Raw genomic sequence first — 23,152 nt, 5'->3', positions numbered from 1 at the left:
CGTCTCTATTCCGTCCCTCCCCTACTCAAGGCCCCTCCTGTCAGGTCGGCTTGCATCTCCACCCCCTTGCCCAGCACGCTTAGGTCTCTGTGTGGGGTCTCTAATTGCAACAAGTGTTAGACCTCCGCTGAGGAAACGGAATGGCCTGAGAGGATACACTATTGGAGCTAACAAAGTAGTAGTAGTAAGTCTGTGGCTGCCACGTGACTCCATGATTTCTCCCCCACTCCCTGCCCGCCCCCACAAGCTCCCAGACGCAGAAAGAACGTTAGTTTCTTCCCTGTTCTTTATGCAGCTCCGGTGATGGACTCATTTGTGTGTGTTGGGGGAGGAAAGGAGGGAAGGGCACAGCTTGTACATCACAGCAGGATTTGTGCTGGGGCTTGTCTTCCTGTCACAGCAGCCCTGGGAGGTGAATGTCAGCACCCTCATTTTACAGATCAGGAAGATGAGGCACATATACATTGCATAAACTAGACAAGGCCACAGAGCCAGAAAACAAAATGCAAAATTTGGGTCTGGGTCTTCCTGACTCCAAAACCCACGTTCTGCTCATGCTGCCCTGGGGACTAAGGGTACCCCTCCCTCCTCCATTTGAGCAACAGACCACGGCACCCCATTTGTCCTAAACAAGCAAAGTTTGTGTTCTAGGAGGCCCAAGCTCATGCTCTGCATTCAGGAGGACACAAGCAGAGGCCCCCACCCTCCCCCCTGCCCTATGTGGGTCCATCCAGGTGTGGAAATTGCTCCTTGGGGTCCACTCTGTGCTCAGAACGTCAGGCCTCTTCCTTATCAGGGATACAATCACACTGTCCCTGAGGCCTTCTGGTGCCCACTGGAGCAGCCAGGACAATCAGACCTGTGTGTCTGAGCCATGGCAAGCCCTGGTTCCTTTCAGGGCTGGGGTCTGGGGCAGCTGTGGTCTTACGGAGAGAAACTGGGCTGGGCTTCAGAATTCCAGCGATGGAGTGCCCAGCCTGTCTGTCTCCAGCTGTGTGAGCCCGCTCAGGTCACTCAATTCTCTGAGCCCGGTTTCTCAATGTGCAAAGTGGAATGCACAGCAAGTGGGTCCTACCCAAGAACACACACGCTGCTATGCTTCCAGGATAACTGGAGAAACTCAAAAAGGCAGAAAATTAAATACAGATGTGAGGTGACTCAAATTAAACTGGTACATTTCCAAAATTCAAGACAGATCTTTGTGCAGTTCACATTTGTTCTGGCATCAACTCATGCCAGAAGCCTGCACATGAAAGGAAGCTAATGCTAGGAAGGACTGCAGCATTTGGTCCCCAAGGGCCAACATCAGTTCTGCCTGGCTGGATGACTTTCCTAATCTGTTGCATAGCAACCTCCTCTGTCAGCTGCCTGTTTTTCCTCAGCACTTCCTCTGTAAAGTGTCTGCAGTGAGACGTGATCAGACTCAGGAAAGGAGGTCGGAAACACAATTTTCTATGCTGTTTCCATATCTGTATCTTCAGTTATGACTTGCCCTGTGAATTCTAGATCCATAGTAACTACCTACCTCACTTCTCCAAATGGATATCTCTCAGTATTCTCTAAATTAACAGGTCCCAAATCAATTCCTTCATACACCTCCTCCTTCCCACCAACACAGTGTTTCTCCTCTAGTTATGCTTTTCTCTCCCATTTAGAGTGTAAACCTCTTAGGGAGATAGATTTTTGTTTTATTCATTGTTGTTTCCCCAGCACCTAGAACCATGCCTGGCACATTTTTATATCCTCAATAAATATTTGTTAAATGAATGAATCACTCTCCATCCCATTGCTAAAGCAAGAAACCTGAGAGGCAATTTTTCCTGTGATCAATTCACTTATTTTTCCTCATTATACAAATAATGCATATTAATCACTATACATTCAAACACTGCCTAAATATTTTAGAAATTAAATAAACATCACTCTAAATCTCATCACCTTGGACAATTGCTTAGATTTGGTGCTACCTTTTCATACTTTACACACATATATATTGTTACATAAATGATGTGTTATATATGCCAGACCTTAAACTTCATTCTTTTCCTTACTGCTTCCCACTTTCTTTCAATTCTACCTTCTCCTGTCAAACACTTGTTTTTAACACCATTTGATATCCCTCCATACTCAAAAATGTTTTATTTTTACAAATTTAAGATTACATGAACTTTTATGTGTCTGAATTATCTTATTTGACAACAGTCTACCTCTGATTTGTTCTTTTAAATGACTGCATAATATTTCATGGTAAGAATGTACCACAATGTATTCAACCATTCCCCCATGGATAGAATCCATTTTAGTTTCACGATTTTTGTGGGGAGCATGGCACATACAACAACATTGCAATAAAAATACTTGTACATATATTCTTATACTTTAATAATGAATGTTTGTCTTTATTTCCGTGACACCAGAAGCCCAGGAGTAAGACAGACATATGCTACAAGACTTTATCATTTTTTTTTTTGCCAATCTTATGTGTATTTATTGGTATCTCCTTATGGTTTTAATTTATATTTCTGATAAGCAATGTGGTAGAACACATTTTTATACATAAATGAACATATTAGATTTATTTTATAACATGCTTATGTCTTTTACCTGTTTTTCATCTGGGTTTCATCTGGGTTGTCTGTCTTACTGACTTTTAGGAGTTCTTTATATAGCTTTATAGATCCTTACTGAAAACCCTTGGGGCCAGACGTATTTCGATTTTTAACGTTTTAGTAAGGTCATATATATTCTTGCGTAACAGTTCCAACTGTAAAAGCCACAAAGGCCAGATATTCACTTCTTCACATGCCGTTGGCAGCTAAGAGAATGTGATCTAGGATTTACCAGTGTAGCAAGCTCCTGAAGGCCATCCTCAGATTCAATGATTTGCTAGAAGGACTCGGATAACTCAGAAAAAGTGTTATGGCTATTGTTTATTACAGTGAAAGGATACAGATTCAAATCAGCAAAAGTAAAAAGTGCATAGGGAAAAATTCAGGAGAGACCAGGCACAACTTTCCAGTTGTACTCTCCCAATGGAGTTGTATGACCAGTGCTTAATTCCCCCAACAATGATGCGTTTAATATGTATGACATACTGTCAACCAAGGAAGTTTACCCAAGCCTTGGTGCCCAGAGTTGTTTTTGGGGTTCAGTCAGATAGGCCGGGAGCACCTGTGTGGCTGACCTTATTCAGTCTCTCTAGCCCATGCAGAGGTTAAACTAGTATCTCTCAGCCCAAGGCTCACACCACAAATCACACTGTTAGCATAAACTATCCAGTGTGGGCCAAGGTCACAGTAAACAAAGACACTCTGATCAGGCAAGATACTCCAAGGGCTTACAGATTATCTCCCAAGAGCTGGTCAAGAGCCAAAGCATTCTTTGCAAAAGACCTTTTTTTTGGAAAGCACAGGGTTTAAACATTGCAGACATGCTGAGTCAACCCTTTCACTGCACAGTTATGACTTAGACCTAACACTTTGTCTCAAAGGAGTGATTCAAATATGCAGTGATGGAATTCATCGCCATAGCTGTGGTGGTGGGAGCAGCAGCCACAAGAAAATCCAGTTTCTAGGGGCAGCATTAGCAGCGGGGCTAACATCCAGGGTCCATGTTCAGTAGCAGCAGCAATGGTATCCAACCAGCTAATACATATGGCATGATTTTTTTTTTTTTTTTTTTTTTTAAAGACAGAGTCTCAATCTTTCACTCAGGCTGGAGTGCAATGGCGTGATCTTGGCTCACTGCAACCTCCGCCTCCCAGGTTCAAGTGATTCTCCTGCTAGAGCCTCCCGAGTAGCTGGGATTACAGGCACCTGGATAATTTTTCTATTTTTAGTAGAGATGGGGTTTCACCATGTTGGCCAGGCTGGTGTCGAACTCCTGACCTCAGGTGATCCACCCACCTCGGCCTCCCAAAGTGTTAGGATTATAGGTGTGAGCCACCACACCCGGCCCTATGGCATGATTTTTGAAATATAACTGGTGCCCTACTGCTTTTCGGTAATATTTTATTAATTCTGTTTTTAAAAAACTTTTAAAACTTTTTATTTTGAAATAATTACAGATACACGGGGAATTGCGAGGATAGTACAGTGAGGTTCTATGTACTCTTTATCTGCTTCCCCAATGATTACATCTATGTAACTGCAGTACAAAATCAAAACCAAGACACTGACATTGGTACAATGTGTATATAGTTCTCTATCACCTTATCACATGTGGAAGTCTCTACAAACACCACAGCAATCAAGACACAGAACTATTTCATCACCACAAACATTTCCCTCATACTACCCCATTATAGTCACAACCAACCCTCCTCCACAACCCCCATCCCTAACCATCTCTATAATTTTATCATTTCAAGAAGTCATGAAAATGTAATCATATGATGTGTCACATTTTGAGATTGGCTTTTTTCACACTCAGCATAATGCCTGTGAGATCCATCCCAGTTGTCTTGTGTATCAGAGTTTCTCATTTTACTGTTGAGTACTATTACATGGTATAGAGGTGCTACAACAGTTGGTTTAACCATTCACCCACTGAAAGACATCTGGGTCATTTCCAGTTTGGGGCTACTGTGAATGAAGCTGCTATACACATTTGTGTACAAGTATCTGTGTAGTTCCCATTTCTCTGGGATAAGTACCCAAGAGTGCAATTGTTGGGTCATATAGTAAGTGCATGTTAGTTTTACAAGAAATTACCAAACTTTCCTAGAGTGATCATACCATTTGACATTCCCACCAGCAATGTGTGAAGGATACAGTTTCTCCAAATCCTTGCCAGCATCTGCTGGTGACAGTATATTTTGGCCACAGGTGTTTAGTAATATCTTACTGTGGTTTTAATTTGCATTTCCCTAATGGCTAATGATGTTGAACATCTTTACATGTGCTTATTTGCCATCCATATATCCTCTTTGATTAAATGCCTCTTCATGCCTTTTACCTATTTTTTAATTTAAAAAAGCCTGTGGGTACATAGTAGGTATATATATTCATGGGGTACATGAGATGTTTTGACACAGGAATGCAACGTAAAATAAGCACATCATTGAGAATCCATCCCCTCAAGCATTTATCCTTTGAGTTACAAACAACCCAATTACACTATAAGTTACTTTAAAATGTGCAATTAACTATAGTTATCCTATTGTGCTATCAAGTAGTAGGTCTTATCCATTCTAAGTACTTTTGTACCCACTAACCATCCCCACCTCCTTTCCAGCCCCCCATTACCCTTAATTGCATTGTTTTCTTTCTTTTCTCTTTTACTGTTGAATATTGAAAGTTCGTATATTTTATGTACGAATCTTTTGTCATATATATGGTTTGCAAGTACTTTCTCCCAGTTTGCAGAGACTTTTGCAGGGGAAATTTTGAAGAAATTCAATTTATTGGGTTTTTTTTTTCCTTTTATGGATTGTGGGTTTTATGCCATTTCTAAGAACTCTTCAACAAGCCCTAGTATACCTCACGATTTTCTCCTACAATATCTTCTAAAAGTTTTATGGTTTTAATTTTTACGTTGATGTCTGTCATCCATTTGAGTTTAACTTTTAATTAGGTGTGAGGTTTAGGCTGAAGTTCATTTGGCAGCAGGGAGGGGGCGGGGGGAGCGGGTGTCAGAGCTATGGATATCCAGTCAGGCCAGTGCAGGGTAATTAAAGGGTGATCCTCCTTCCTTTGAATTGTTTTTGCACCTTTGTCGAAAATCAGCTGGCATATTTGTGAGGCAGTTTCTGAGTTCTCTGTTCTAGTCTATTGTTCTGTGTCTGTTCATCTACCAAATCCCACAGTCTTGATTACAATAGTCAGTAGTCTTAAAATTGAATAGAATGATTTCTCCCACTTTATCTTTCTTTCTCAAAATTATTTTATGTATTATTCTGGTTCTTTTGTCTTTCCATATATTTTGGAATAATCTTATTTATATCTAGAAAACATCCTGCGGGGATTTTGATAGGAACTGCACTTAAACTGTGTATCAATTTAGGGAAAATTAATCTTTTCTTACATTGATTCTTACAATCCATGAATGTGACGATATGTGCTTCTCCATTTATTTTGCTCTTCTTTAATTTCTTCACTAACATGTTCTAGTTTTTAGTATAGAAATATTGTATATGTTTTGTTAATTTACACGTATTTCACCTTGTGGGTTTTTTGTTTGTTTGTTTGTTTGTTTTTGAGTCATTGTATTCTTTTCTTTTTCTCTTCTTCTTTGTTTTTCTGGCAGGGCCTTGTTCTGTTGCCGAGGCTGAAGTGCAATGGTGCGATCATGGCTCACTGCAGCCTTCAACTTTTGGGCTCAAGCAATCCTCCCACTTCAGCCTCCCAAGTAGCTGGGACCATAGGTGCGTGACACCATGCCCAGTTAATTATTTGAATTTTTGTAGAGATGTGGTCTCCTTATGTTGCCTAGGCTGGTTTCGAACTCCTGAGCTGAAGTGATTGCTCCTGCCTCAGCCTCCCAAAGTGCTGGGATTACAAGTGTGAGCCACTGTGCCCAGCCCAGTATTCTATTTTTAATTTCCACATGCTCATTGCTAGGATATAGAAATAAAATTGATATTGGTAAGTTGATCTTGTACCCTGTGACCTGCTAAACTCACTTATTAGTTCTAGGACATTTTATTTTTTTGTAGATTTTTGGGAATTTCTACATACACTATCGTGACATCTGGAAATAGTGAGTTTTATTTCTTCCTTTCTGATCTGTATTGCTTTTCTTTCTTTACTGAGCTGGTTAGAATTTCCATTATTATTTTGCTTTTTGTTGTGTTTTGTTTTTTAAGAAGCATGCTTAGATTTACCTTTAATTTTTAATTTTTATGGATACATATTTGTTGTATATATTCATGGGTTACATGTGATATTTTGATACATGTATATGATATATAATGATCTCATCAGGGTATGATCTTGTATAATCTCATCAGGGTAACTGAGATATCCATCACCTCAAACGTTTATCATTTCTTTGTATTGGGAACATTCCAAATCTACTCCCCTAGTTATTTTGAAATGTACGATAAATGATTGTTAACTATAGTTGCTGTATTGTGCTACTGACTACTAGGTGTTATTCCTACTATCTAACTGTATTTTTGTACCCCTTAAAAAACCCCTCTTTAGGCTCCCCACCTCCCACACTTCTCAGTCTCTGGTAATCATCACTCTACTCTCTACTTCCATGAAATCAAATTTTCTTTAGCTCCCACATATAAGTGAGAATACGTATATTTGTCTTTCTGTGTCTAGCTTATTTCACCTAATATAATGTCCTCCAGTTCCATCCATGTTGCTGCAAATGACAGAATCTCCTTATTTTTATGGCTGAATAATATTTCATTGTGCATACATACCATATTTTCTTTATCCATTCATCCACTGATGGACACTTAGGTTGATTCCACATCTTGGCATTGTGAATAGTGCTACAATAAACACGAGAATCCAGCTATCTCTTTGATATACTGATTTTTCTTTCTTTTGGACCTATCTCTCACCATATACAAAAATCAAATCAGAATGGGTTAAAGACTTAAATATAAGACCTGTAACTATTAAAGTACTGGAAGAAAACATTAGGGAAGTGCCCCAGGATTGGTTTAGGCAAATATTTTTTTAGTAAGACTTCAAAAGCACCCCAAACAAAGAAAAAATGATCAAATGGGATCACATCAAGCTAAAAAGCTTCTGCACAGCAGAGGAAATAATCAACAAAGTGAAAAGAAAACCTACAGGATGGGAGAAAATAATTTGCAAACTATTCAACTGACAAGGGATTTAATAACCAGAATATATAAGGAACTCCAATAACCCAATAGAAAAACACAAACAAACATACACACACACCTCCCAAAAATCCAATTTAAAAATGGGCAAATGACCTGAATAGATAATTCTCAAGAGGCATACAAATGAACAAGGGAATATATTTTCAAAATGCTCTCCATCACTAGTCATTAGAGAAATACAAATCAAAACCACAAAGAGATATAATCTCACTCCAGTTAATAATGGCTATTACCAAAAAGACAAAAATAATGGATGTTGGCAAGGATGTGGAGAAAGAGGTACACTCATACATTTTTTATGGGAATGTAAATTAATACAGCCACTTTAGAAACAGTATAGAGAGGTTCCTCAAAAAACTAAAAACAGAACTGTCATATGATCCAGCAACCCAATACTATTTTGATAGCACTGGTGAGTGCAGATATACTTACCTGGTTCCTGATGGCAAGGAGAAATCATTCAGTCTCTCACCATTAAGTCTGATGCTAGGTGAAAGTTTAGCGCATATCCTAAAAAATCAACCTTGAGGAAGTTACTCTCTATTAGTGAATTGCTAACAATTTTTAGGAAAAATGAATTGTTGGATTTTCTAAAATGCTTTTTTCTTTGTCAATTAGTATGATATGACTTTTATTCTTTAGCCTGTTGATACAGTGGATTACACTGCTGGATTTGTGAACGCTGAACCTACATGGAATAAATTCCCCTTGGTCATGGTGTATAACATTTTCTACAACACTGGATTTGATTTACTAACGTTCTGTTGAAGACTTTTACGTCTATGTTCATGAGACATATTAATATGTAAGTTTCTTTCGTGTACTTTGGTTTCGGGATGAGGGTAAGACTGACTTCACAGAATTAATGGAAGTTGTTTCCTCTTATTTTCTGGATGAGATTGTGTAGAAATGTTCATCCTTCTTTGAACAATTGTTAGAATTCTTAATTTCTTTTATAAGAACTTCCTTTGGCCATTATTTTAGGATAGGTAGGCTAGAAACAAATTCTTAGTTTTCTTTCTTCTGGAAATGTCTTGATTTACTCTTCAAGACTAAAGGGTATTTTATTTTCATTGGGTATTTAATTCCAGGTTGATGAGTCTTTTCTTGCAGCACTTGAAATATATTGTGGCCTCTATGATATCTAATGGGAGAGCTTCTGTCTGTCATTGCTTCGGTATTCTCTATAGGTAAGGTGTCATTTTGCTCTGGTGGGATTCAAGATTTTTTGTTCTGTCTTAAGCTTTCAGAAGTTTGAAAATGGTTGCTTTGACTATATCTTCTCGGGGGGTTGCTCAGCTTCTTGAATCACTGAATCTGTGGGATTGTCTCCCCCACCCCCAAATTTGGGACATTTTCAGCCATTGTATCTCTCAACACTTTTTCAGTCCCTCTTCTCTCTCTTCTGTGATTACAATGACACATATTTAAATCTTTTGTAATAGTCCAACAAGTGCCTAAGACTGTTTTTTGTTGTTGTTTTGTTTTTCAGTATATTTTTCTCTGTCATTCAGACTGAATAATTTCTATTGTTCTATCTTCAAGTTCCCTGATTCATTCTTCTGTTATCTTTATTTTGCTGTTGAGTTCATCTACTGAGGTTTGTCTTTTTTAAAGTCCATGTACTAAAATTTTCAGTTTTAAAATTTCCTATTAATTTTTCTTTGTATCTCTGATTTCTTTTAGAGATTTCCAATTTCTTTGCTAAGGCATCCTTTTTTTCACTTGTTCTAAGCATGTTCACAATTGCTCACTGAAACATTTTTAGGATGGCTGTTTAAAAATCTTCGTCAGATGATTCTAATAGCTGTGCCATCTTGATATGTGTTGTCTTTTGTCACTCAGGTTGTGATTATTACAGTTCTCACTATGACAAGTGATTTTCAGTTGAATCCTGGATATTTTGCATATTATGTTATGAAGATCTGGGTCTTATTTAAATCTTCTGTTTTACCACATGTAGGTGGAAGTCCAGGTTCCACACTCAGATTCCACTGATACCTGGGGTTGAGGAGTTTGCTGCCACCATGGGCTAAGTGACAGTTCTAGCTCCACATTAAGCTTTTACCAGTACCACTCTGGGAGAGATTGGGTGCCCAATTACTTCTCTCCAAATGTCCTCCATTGAGACCACTGATAGATAGGTATCATTGTTACTGTTGGGTGGTGATAAAAACCTGACTCTTCATTAGGCTTCCTCTTGATACCACACCATTTGTTAGGGGAGAGGCACCTCATTATCACTCATTAGGGGTGGAAATCTAGGCTCCCCACATGGTCTCTACTGACTGAGGGTAGGTACTAGGATGTTCCCACTCCCCGTTCATCTTACCATTCTGTCAGGGAACTAGAGGTCTTATTACAGGCTGGCAAGGGTGGAAGTCTCTCTAGTTGGCCTTTGCTAGTAGGGGTAGAGCTGTAGTCTCATCTGGTATTTAGCTACAGTAGAGTGGTTATTGTTTAAAAAATTTTGTCAGCCAGGCGTGGTGGCTCACACCTGTAATCCCAGCACTTTGGGAGGCTGAGGCTGTCAGATCACCTGAGGTCACGAGTTCAAGACCAGCCTGGACAACATGGCAAAACCCTGTCTCTACTAAAAATACAAAAATTAGCCGGGCGTGGTGGCGCACACCTGTAATTCCAGCTACTCAGGAGGCTGAGGCAGGAGAATCGCTTGAACCTGGGAGGCGGAGGTTGCAGTGAGCCAAGATCGTGCCACTGCACTCCAGCCTAGATGACAAGAGTAAAAAAAAAAAAAATCCTTACTAGGCTGTCTGTTCTTCAGGTGAAGAAAGAGTGGATTTATATTGAGGCTTTTTTTTTTTTGGTCTGTGCCCTTTGATGTTTCCAGTTTGCCAGTTTCTCTAGCATCTGGTCTAGGATGTACGCAGCAAAAAGAAAACACAGGGAACTTACCTCCATGTTGATTCCTTGGTTCCATGTTCCCTAGAGAATATATCATCTTCGTTTCAACTTTGTGGGTCTTGTTATGTTTTGTTTGTATATTTTTTCCAGAGTTGGATAGGAAAAATACATCTACCCTGTCTACTACTTCTTTCTGGAAGTTCTCAATTCTCGTATTTTTTTTTAATCTATTGTGATTTCTTAATGTACAATCGCATTATAAGAAAAAGAAATAATTTGATCACCTCTTTTACAATATGAATAGCACTTATTTGGTGGTGGTCTCTTATATGAGTTGCTAAAACATCAAGAGCAATATTGAGTAATAATCTAAATAAGTAACATCCCTTTCTTTTTCCTGAAGTGACTTTACCATTTTGCCTATCAGAATAATTATGGCTTTTGATAAGTAGTTTTTTAAAAATCATATTTAATAGCTTCTTTCTCTCCCTATTTTACTTTGGATTATTCATAATGCCTCTCCCTGCCTTATTCCCCAGTGAAATCCATTACCTATTCTTGTTACCATTTTAAGTACATTTTTATTCCATTCTATTATCTTTTTCTCTGTTTTCCACCATCTTGTTAGATGGGAGCATGAAGAGTGGGAGAAATTAGAAAGAAGGTCAAGTAAGAAAGAAAGGGACTGAAGAGGAAGAGAGGGAGGAAGAAAAGAAGAAAGAATATAACAGGAATAAGAAAAGATTAATAAAAATAGCAGCTGGAAGTAAATGGAATTAGGAAGATAAGGAAAAATAAGATAATGGAGAAATAACAGATACTAAGTTGGAGCAGAAAAAGCAAGAGGAGGCCGGGTGCGGTGGTTCATGCCTATAATCCCAGCACTTTGGGAGGCTGAGGCAGGTAGATCACCTGAGGTCAGGAGTTCGAGACCAGCCTGGCCAACATGGTGAAACCCAGTCTCTACTGAAAATACAAAAAATTAGCTGGGCGTGGTGGCAAGTGCCTGTAATCCCAGCTACTCGGGAGGCTGAGGTAGGAAAATCGCGTCTACTCAGGAGGCGGAGGTTACAGTGAGCCAAGATCTCACCATTGCACTCCAGCCTGGGCAACGAGAGTGAAACTCCGTCTCAAAAAAAAAAAAAAAAAAAGAAAAAGAAAAAGAAAAAGAAAAAAGCAAGAGGAAAGAGAAGAGGATGTAAGGTAGAAGAGCATGAGAGGGAGTGGGGAGTATATAGAGGGGTGGTATGGACAGAATGTTTGTGGCCTCACCAAATTCAGATGTTGAAACCTAAATTCTCAGTGTGACTGTACTGGAGATGGGACCTTTGGGAGGTAATTAGGTCATATGGGTAGAGCCCTCATAATGAGATTAATGACCTTATAAGAAGGAAAAGGAGAAAGCTTGCTTCCTCGGTCTGCTCTCCACCTTGTGAGGACACAAGAAGAAGATGGCTATCTGCAAACCAGGAAAAAGAGGGCCCTCAACAGACAGCAGATCTGCCAGCCTCCAGAATGGTGGGAAGTAGATTTCTATTGTTTAAGCCACCCAGTCTATGGTAGTCAGTTATAGCAGCCCAAACTGACTAAGACAAGAGGTTAAGGAGTAGATAAGGAGGGATGAAAAATAAACAAGGAGAGGAGTAAAAAAGAGGAAGGAGGGAGTAGAGGAAATAACCAGGGAGAAAAGAGAAGTATTTGAAATAAGAGGGCCAGGGACAGGAAGAAGAAGAAATGAAGTAGAATCACACTTCACCAATGACAGTGATTTCGTTATGCAGAGAAGTTGTCCTCTCTTCTTCTCAGATTCTCAGTTCCCTTTATGTTGGTACCCACCAACATGCCAGAGGTCATTTCTCACATCTCACTCTGGCCTTGAGGTAAGACCACTGTGGTTTTTTACTATAAGAGACATACACCCCAAGTTTTGAGTAGATAAATTTGTTTGAGATACTCAGTGTTTATCACACACGTTCTGTTGATGATTGTTCTGCAGGTATGGGTATTATCTGACAAACTCTGGTATGCAGGATATGTAAGTTATTCTCTCTGCAACTCAACATAAATTCTATGTCAAGTTTCCATTCCAGTGAGTGGTGGAAACTTAATCTCCAGCAGTATGGAGTCCCCCTCTCACTCTCTGCTTTGGGGTTGTATTTAAGTTCTACGATGTTAAATAGTGTCAAAACATCAGGATGGGGAACATATGTTGGGTGTCATGTATCCATGTTGGCATACATGTCATATTTGTTCACCAATGTCTGTTCAAGCAGGTAGTTGTTGAGTGAGCTTCATTCTTTACTGTAAAGCTGCTTTGGGTCCAACTCTCTCTTTGGGTATCATATATCACTCATATATGTGGAAAACATTCTGCTGTTCCTATGATATGCTGAGGTCTGTTAATCTCTGTGAGGCTGTCTTTGCCTCACATATACTCCCATAATACCCTCAGCTGAGGGAAACCACATGAAGAGGCTACAAATAATTATAGACACCACACAGACAATTCTGTTTTGTAATCTTGTCCTCTCTGGCCTTAGCCAGAAGGTGAGACACAAGAACACATTGCTTAAGGATCTTACAAACCTATCTGGCATTTCTTCCCATCCCTAGAATATGGGGCTTACAGTTCCTCCTTTTTAAGGAACCCACAATATCTACTGACTCTATGCTTCCCCATGCCTTTCTTCCACCACAGAATCAATGTGAGGCTGGAGGCACCAACAACCAGAAAAAAAAAACTGGACAAACTAAAAATCAACCACTTTTTTGGACCTGTCATAGAAATGAAATTTCAGGGCAAATCATCTCCCTAAAATCTTGATGGATAGGCAAATCTGGAGTCACATATGCATAACTGGAACATCAGATGGAGAAGAGAAAGAGAATAGAGCAGAAGAAATATCAAATAATGGCTAAGAATTTTCCAAAATTAATGACAGACACCAAATTACAGATCCAGGAAGCTCAGAGAACACCAAATATCTTACTTATAATAGAACAAGAATAAAAATTACAGCAGCTTTCATCAGAAACCATGCAAGCAATAAGAGTAAAGTGAAATATTTAAAGTGTTAAAAGAAAAATGACTACCACCCTAGATTTCTACATATAGAAAAAGATCTTTCAAAAGTAAAGGAGAAGGAAAAAAAAAGTAAAGGAGAAGTAAAGACATTCTCAGATGAACAAAAATGGAATGAATTGATCACCAATAGTCCTGCTCTGCAAGAAATATTAGAAGATTTTCTTCAGGCAGAAAGAAAATGATATAGGGCAGAACTTGGAAGTACATAAAGAAAGGGAGAGCACTGGAGAAGGAATAAATGAAGCTTTCCTTCAAAGAGGAAATCAAATCTCCAATTACAGAATATTTGAGGATGCTGTAATTAAAGGAAATTTATGTATCTTTCCATTATAAAGACAGCTATATGCAATTAACAAGAGAAATATCTTAAACATAAAGATACAGCAAACATGAAAATAAAAGGATGGAATAAGCTATTACATGCAAATAATAAAAAGATGATGTATTAATATCATAGTACTTTAAAGCAAAATATAATAAAAACAAAATCATAGCATGAGATTATAACACCCCTAAGTAAAGGGTAGAATAACCATATGAAATAATGGGTCCTTCTTGAAGCCTCTACATTGATAATATACACTGAGGCCCAAACATAAAGCTATATGGTGCCTCAGAATAAACACTTCAGAATTCTTAAATCCCTCATCCATGTTTTCTAGACTTGAGTCAACTTGATTTTATCTTCTTTATTTATACATGTATAAGAATTTTAAAACATTTTAAAAGTATACCTAGTAAAGTACTACACATTGTGATAAGTTCTGGAGAAATAATGACAGCAAAAATACATGTATTACCTGCTTTCAAGGATTAATGGATCTGAGTCCAGTCAGATTTCCACAACTTTAAGAAAGTTGGCTGAATTTCTAATGCCAATTTGCATCATAAGAGCAGGCAAAGTGACATCTTAGGATTATATCAAATGCATTCCTATGGCTTCAGTATGTATTTAACAATAATGAATGACATTCGAACTCTGCTGGAACGACCATCCATGATTACTACATTCATAGAGTTCATCGCTGCTAACAAATTGTGATGTTAATAAGATCTGAAGCTTGGCTAAAGGCTCTTCAATGTTCTTCACATGGTTTCTCACCATCGGAGGCTTTCTTGGTGACTTGTAATCTCTTACAGACTTAAATAGGTTACACCTTCCTTCATATTGCACAATTCCCTTCCAGTTAATTCCTCACCCCCATCACCACAGCAACTCACATTCCATTAATAAGCAGAAGGTTATCAGAAGAGACAAGGGAAGGAAGCCTGCAAGTAGAACCCCAATGCACAGTTTGGGAATGTTTGTTTGGTACTGCATCAGATGACCTTACCATGTGAGCTTTTGGTATCTTGTGACATAGAGTCCCTCTTTCATTTGCACTGGAAAATTTCAAGACATATCTGAATGCTCTCAGACACCTGGGATATGATTTAGTGCCATATGTATCCTCAATGTTCAGCATCAATATAAACCTCATAAACCACTTAATTTGGAAATCATGGAACATTAACAACAATTAAAACAGATATGTAGCTGGACTCAGAAAAGTCATGAGTTCAGCTACACAGTATGACATTTCCTAATTTCATTTTATAAAAGAAAAATCACCTGAAAAACGTTGGGAAAATGGTCCAAACCAAGTCTAACATCACAAACACACATGCACAGTTGTAATTAATATACTACATCTGAGACTCTTTTTTGTATATAATGTTTTATCACAATTATCTTAGCATAACATTTTCTATGACATTGAAAAGTCTTTGCAAAATTCTTTATGATAACGTGTAATATCCCATCATATAAACTTACCTACTTGACCAAGTAACAAAAATCTTGTTTCCATTTATTTTTGTTCACTAGATTATCATTGTGGTGATTTTCCCCCAACAAACCTCTGTGCATACCTCCAATTATTTCCCTATGGTATATTATTAGAAATGGAATTACTAGTTCAAAGGGGTATGAACTATTTTAAGGCTGTTATTCAATAATACCAAAATGCTTTCCAGAAAGGTTTTTGTCAACACTAGTAATGCAGAAGAGTTCTCACATACCTTTAATAGTGCTGAACATTTGCTTTAAAAATCTTTGCCCTTTTGATAGACAAAATGATGTTTAATTGATTCAAACTGTATTTATTATTATTATTAATGATGGGAAGATACTCTCAGTGTTTCTTAATCATTTGTATTTTGCTGTGAGAGTTCTTTGTACATCAAGGTTATTAACCTTGTATCTGTCACACTTGTTGCAAATGCTTGGTGCCTTGCCTCTTAGTCTTATTTATGAATTCCTGATCTAGGAAAAAATGCAATCTATGACTTTCTTTTCCACTATCATTTTCTCCTTTTAAAAAAATGCTAGGGATGTCCTTTGCTATTGAAAAGCCAAATAAGTATTCCTTTTACTAGAAAACAATTCAGAAATGTATATTTAGAGCCTAAAATATATCTATACTTTCTTAGTAATTTACCTTTAAAGACTATGCTTTAAATTGGGAGTGATAAAAAATCTGATTTAGATGTTTTTAATGACAGAAGCATGCTTCTATTGTAATATTAAATGAGAAAAGATAATACAAATTTAGCAGGTTATTGAATTGAACTTTCACCCTTTCCTCACAATTTTGGTTAAAGCCATATAGCCTTTAAAAAAAAAAACAATAAAGTAAAGAAAAGAAAAAGTTACCCAGTACCTCCACATTCTAAAGAGAACATCCCAGGAGATCTGAGCACAATCCTACAGGCCTTACATGGGGAGAGCACACTAGTCATGCTACTGGTATTCATTCCATTCCTTTTCAGCCCATATGTACTCAGAAAGCTAGAAAGAATTAGATAAGAATTTACAGTGTTGTGAGTCCTTGGCTTGGGAAAGAGTGTTTTCCTCTCTCTTGAGGAAGGAGAGGGGCATGCAACTCCCTCACCAAAGTCGTGTGAGGAGGAATCCAAAGGAATCACTTACACAGATTGGGGGAGTCTGCATGGGATAAGAACAGAGTGGAGTATCACATTTTTTATATTCAACAGTTTCTCTCCAGGTTGAAATTTCTCATGATTACTCAGGTTTGATTTGTTCCTAAAGGCTTTTTTCCACTGACTGCATTCCTATGGCTTCAGTATATATTTAACAATAATGAATGACATTTGAACTCTAGTTGAAAGACCATCCACAAAGTCAAGTGAATGTGAAAAGAAAAAAAAAGAAAGACCATCCATGAAAACTACATTCATAGAGTTTATCTCTGCTAATGAATTATCTGACGTTAATAAGATCTGAAGCTTGGCCAAAGGCTCTTCAATGCTCTTCACACATTTTCTCACCATCATGGCCTTTTCTTGCTGATTTATAGTCTCTGAAATTAGTCTGAAGCTATGGTCATGTGACCCACACTATGGGTGTGAGTGTGGGCTTGTCCTATGTATGCTTTCATCCTCCCGTAGGATGTCTGAGATTAGAGCACAATTACTCTAACACTTAGTATGTCTTGGAAGCCCCCTGGCTGGGAACCAATCCTGTGAATATCTACCCCAAGCCTTAAACATCTATCCTTTAAAAGAAGGTTAATCTCCTTTTCTAACTTGTCTTTATGCTCAGAAGTTTCTTGTGATTAGAGTAATGAGGAGTTATCCTTGTAATACATGGCCACATTCCTCTGTGACCCAAATTGTTCCTCAGATCCCTGATTTTGAATACATTTCTTATTCTCAGGCTCTTCTCATTTGATAAAAAAAAAATTATAACTGTCACTCATTTGTGATACTTGGCAGTAATGAGAAGGTCAAACAACTGTAAAAGAAAAGAAAATAATTATCTAACAGGTCTCTGCCATATAACTTCCTAAGAGGCAAGCTGGGGACAGGATTTTGCCCTCCAACCTGACAAAAAACACTTAAGAATGGACAGAAAATATGAAATAATGGTCTTTCAAGACACTGAACATTAGGCAATGAAGAACAGTAATCCCTGAGAGATGAGGAAAAAAGAAGTGAGCACTTACTGCTTGAGAGGTTCCAGTTTGTGGAGCAGCAAGGGAGAATGTAGTCAGAATCCAGGGGATTCCCTGAATTCTGGGGTGACAGAGATGAGAGACCAGAAAGACCAAGGTAGCTAGAGTTCACAGAGCAGAGTACCCAAAAAGAGAGAGGTACACAGGGAGAACACTGGAGATCTTTGAAGGATTGCCATTAAGTATTAGGCAGAGTACTGATCAGTGAATTCATAAAAGGAAATTGCCTGAGGCCGGGGAAAGAGTCACCTGAAAGGATTAAAGGGAACAAGTGCCAGAAGCTCGAACAGGTTTGGGGACCATGCTGTTCTCACCAGCTAAAGTGGAAAACTTCCTAATTCATGTGGCATGGGATACTCAGATGGGTCTTGCCTCATCAGTCAGGGATAATTAGCTTTATGCAAAAAAAACTGCTGTGGTCCTGCCTAACAAATCATAAAAGCAAGACTAAAAAAGATCTAACTGTTTCCAAAGAACTGCATTTCAGAACAAAGCACAGGTAGCTTTGTAGGAATATAAAAATATCTAGCACCAAAAGACAAAACTTCAACAAAATTTTACCAAAAGGTAAAATTCCCATTGCCTGGCATCAAATTAAACAAACAAACAAACAAAAAACACAGGCATACGAAGAAGCAGAAAAATAGGATCCATCTTGAGGAGAAAAATCAATCAATCCAAATTTACCCAGAACTTACATATTTAATAGATGTTATAATTAGCAGGTAAGCACATTAAAAGCCATCATAACTATATTCCATGTGTCCAAAAACTTAGAGGAAAGAATGGTCATGTTAAGTAAAAACATGAGATCTATTTATTAAGGCCCAAGTCATACATCTAGATATAAAAACTATATTTGAGAAGAAAAAAATACTAGAAGATATTTATTACTAAATATTAGTGAACTTGAAGACATAATAGAAAAGATTCTAAATGAAATAAAATACATTTTAAAAGATAACAGAGCATAAGTCCCTTTGTTCATGCTGTTTCCTCTTCTGGAAACACTTTTACCCCATCCCACCCACAGATCCTTCAACCAATGAATTCTGAATCTGTCTTCTGGTTTCATCTCCATCATTACTTCCTCCCTGCTTTTACTTCCCTGATTAGGTAAAGACCTCTTTTAACCTATCCACAGAACCATGTACTTCCCCTCCATAGCACTTACCAGAGTGACAACTTCACAAATATTTGTGTCTGCGATTACTGTCTATCTTCCTCACAAGACAGTAGCTTTATGAGGGCAGAGACAATATGTCTATTTTTGCTTACCATGATATCCTCCAGCATCTCAAACTCTGCCAGTCATATCCCATCTGTATCTAGCACCTTTGTGATTTTCATCTATTAATTATACTCTCTCTCCCAAATCTTCAACCTCTCCTTCTCTACTGGTTATATCCTACCAACATCCCCTTTTCCTTACTAGGAAATTGTTTTTTCTTACCATGTTCTCTCAGCTACAGATAGTGGTGGCTATGTGTCACAGTTCTTTCCCATGGGATGTATTTGGCAGTCATTGGATAGGATTTTTGGGAAAGCTCTGTAAAAGGAGACTACTAATTCCACTGACAAGGTATTTTTGCCCTCTCCTCTTCCTCATTCTTTCTACCTGAAACATAAAAATGATGGCCAGAGTTGCAGCAGGCATCCTTCAACCAGAAGGCACCTGGAAGATGACAGCTATACACCAAGGACCATGGAACAAAAAAAATACATAAGGGGACTGAGACACTGATAAAATTCTGAAGGTCCTGGGCTTGTTTCAGGTGAAGAAAAGATATCCCTTAATTATTTTAAGCAACTCATTTTTAGGTCTTTGTTACTCACATCCAAAGGATATTCCAAATACCCATCCTAAAACATGAGATGCCCCTACCCCAACTTCTCTCTCTCTCTCTCTCTCTCTCTCACACACACACACACACACACACACAGTCTGACACACTAACTCATTCACACGACTCTCTCTGACTCATGATTATGACTATGACTTATGAAGTATGATCTCCACATATTGTCCCAGTTCTCCAAACTATCATATTCACACTTTACCCTTCAATCCTGCTGATATGGTTTGGCTCTGTGTCCCCACCCATATCCCATCTCAAATTGTAATGCTCATAATCCCCACATGTCAAGGGAGGGACCAGGTGGGAGGTGATTGGATCATGGAGTCGCTTTCCCTTATGCTGTTCTCCTGATAGTGAGTGAGTTCTCATGAGATCTGATGGTTTTATAAGGCAGTTTTCCCTACTCTTGCTCCCTCTCTCTCACCTGCTGCCATGCAAGACGTGCCTCTTCCCCTTCCACCATGATTGTAAGTTTCCTGAGCCCTCCCAAGCCATGCAGAACTGAGTCAACTAAACCCTCTTTCTTTTTATGTATTTTTATTTTTTGACAATGAAAGAAAGCAAGTTTATTTGAGCAACAGTGTACAGCCAAGTGACTGTTCCATAGACAGAGCAGGGCCACCCCATAGGCAGATTGGTCCAGAGTAGCACTTGTGGATTGCTGGCTACCTATATTTATACCCATTCTTAATTATGTGCTAAATAAGGGGTGGGTTATTCACAAACGGGAGTATGGAAAAAGGGAAGAGAGTTCCCAGAATTATATAAGATAACTTCCAGGTCATTGCCATGGCATTTGTAAAATGTCATGGTACTGGTAGAAGTGTCTTATGCAAGTGCATTATAATTGCTGGTCCTACCCAGCTTTGGCCAGTTTCTTTGCTACATACCATTTAGATAGACAGGGTCCTGACCAGTGCTCAGAAAACAAGACCTGCTGATCACCTACCTCAAAACAAACCAAAACATTAATTGTGAGAATATTCTAGAAAGACAAGTTGTTAAGAAAGAAGATACTGTAAAGACTCAAACAGAAATGTAACATAACATGTAAAGAATGAAATAAGAAAATAGCAAGGAAATATAGCAAAGATGCTAAATCGGTGTAAGTTAAGAGTTAAATGAACCCAGAGAACAAACGATAAAGTCCTTTAGAAAGCACTATGATGGAAAGAATGGGATGTTCCTGGTGGAAGGCCTGGCATAGGTAATGTTTTGTTAGCTTTCCAAAAAGATTAAAAGATTATGCCCAAAATATTCCCTTGAGAAGTGGCAGGTGTAAGAGGACTCTGGAAATCAGTGTAGTAATCCAGCTTCCAAAAAATAATTTTTAAAAAGGAGTCTCTTCTTGAGGAGAAATGGAGATCCAAAACAGATGTTCGAGCACATCAGAGGCCCCTACTGTTCTGCATCTCCAGAGGCAGAATCTTATGCAGTCTGGGCTCCCGTTGTCACCGAGGCCATTAAGCCATCTCTGAGCACCTGCTGGGGGGCCACACACAGCCTGAACCCTCTCCAGGAGTGTGCTGCCAAGCACTGGAGAGATTTAGTTTTGTTTTATTCTTATCATGATCATGTTTTATTAATTTATATCTTTCATTCCTCTATAACAAGAGGTCCATTTGTCATCTGTGAAATACCTTAAGCCAGACCTATACTGTTTTCACATACCATGTAATATTTGATATGATTAAGAAAAGTCGTGCTTGCTTTGACAGCACAAACGCTAAAATTGGAACGGTGCAGAGATTAGCACATGGCCCCTGTACAAAGACGACACACAAATTCATGAAGCATAAAAAAGAAAGAAAAGCAAAGCAGTAAACTGGTGAGTTAACAGTTAACTGGAAAGGTATCACTTTGAAGGCAATCCAGTGTATTACCCTTCTACATATCAACCTTACCACCTGATTCTAAATTTAAATATTTGTGCTGTTTACCAACAGGAAATTACAACTCCATTTACATGTGCCTCTGGGGAAAGAGCATGCAAAGAATGGTCACATCTTTATATATGCAAGGCAAATATCTGGAACAAAACAAAACAATTCTGGAATCCCACATGACATTAATATTTTAGGAATAGAGCACAAGATCCCCAAAGAACACACACACACACACACACACACCCCACATTATAGAAAAAGAAATCACATACACATCAATTTTGAGTAAGATACAGCAATATATCTCAAACTACTTGTGCAAAACCAGTTGTTTTTTTGTTCGTTTTAATTCATTTCAATCAATACTTTCGTGAAATAAGAGTTTGTTTCTAGAAAAACTGATATTACAGTAAATTATAATACGAAATACAAGCCTCGCTCTTTAAATTATTGATTCAGCATAAATAAAATCACTCTAAAATTGCAGTAAAAGTTCCCAAACACTTAGGCTAAGTTCTGTATTTAGTTCATGGTAGACTAGATCACCAACCCACACTTGTCCAAGGACGATATTTTTAATACACTGAGACAAAGCGTCTAAAAATGGATATCTTAGCCCAGCACGGTGGCTCACCCTCCTAGTCTCAGCTAATCAGGAGGCTGAGGCAGGAGGATCCCCCGACCCCAGGAGTTTAGGCTGCAGTGAACTATGATAGCGCCACTGCACCCCAGCCTGGGCACCAGAGAAAGACTCCATCTCTTTTTTTGTTTTGTTTTGTTTTGAGACAGGGTGTTGCTCTGTCACCCAGGCTGGAGTTCAGTGGCGCAATCTTGGCTCATTGCAACCTCCGTCTCCTGGGTTCAAGCGATTCTCCCACCTCAGCCTCCCAAGCACTGGGACCACAGGTGCCCACCACCACACCGGTCTAATTTTTGGTTTTTTTTTGTGTGTGTGTGTGTGTAGAGACAGGGTTTCGCCATGTTGCCCAGGCCGATCTCGAACTCCTGAGCTCAAGCGATCCGCCCGCCTCGGCCTCCCAAACTGCTGGAATCACAGGCATGAGCCACCGCGCCTGGCACATACCCTGTCTCTTAAAAAAAAAATTAAAAATTAAAAAATCATAAAAATGGAGATCTTCCAGGCCAGGAGCAGTGGCTCACGCCTGCAATCCCAGCACCCTAAACCCTCTTTCTTTTTAATAAATTATCCAGTCTCAGATAACTCTTTATAGCAGTGTGAAAATGGATTAATATGCCCACTAACATGTCTCTATCGCTACCATTTCCACACATACTCTGTCCTATCCTGTACTATCATAAATAAAATGTCTTTAGACCAGAACAGATACAGTACCCATGATACCCACTGTCAAATACAACTAACTTAAATCAATCCCCATTATCATACACACCATCCCCATCACTCACATAGTCACACCCCAATTAATCCCTACACTACACCCTTACGCAGTAACTAGCCACACCCACTATCATACACACAGTCCATGTCTCCATTATCAAACTTGTATCATCCTCCAAATCTCCTTCCACACATTCTCATACCACCTCCATTTCATACATACTCACAACCAATAACCACATCAGCTCTGCTCTCACACACATATATTCCC

The 23,152-nt window shown here is 38.7% G+C and overlaps 1 protein-coding gene and 1 non-coding gene across 3 annotated transcripts in view; one reads left to right on the top strand and one right to left on the bottom strand.

Moving 5' to 3' along the window:
- The window catches only part of MAGED1 (MAGE family member D1), a 106,494-nt gene that overhangs the window by 9,074 nt on the left and 74,268 nt on the right, over positions 1 to 23,152 (bottom strand). The gene's annotated exons all lie outside the window — the stretch shown is intronic.
- Positions 21,338 to 21,443, top strand: LOC114675200 (U6 spliceosomal RNA). The gene has a single exon (XR_003726292.1). It is a non-coding gene; the product is annotated as a U6 spliceosomal RNA (small nuclear RNA).

The sequence above is a fragment of the Macaca mulatta genome, chromosome X (genome assembly GCF_049350105.2).
Source record: "Macaca mulatta isolate MMU2019108-1 chromosome X, T2T-MMU8v2.0, whole genome shotgun sequence".
NCBI classification, from domain to species: Eukaryota; Metazoa; Chordata; class Mammalia; order Primates; family Cercopithecidae; genus Macaca; species Macaca mulatta.
This window is presented reverse-complemented; position numbering and strand designations above follow the sequence as displayed.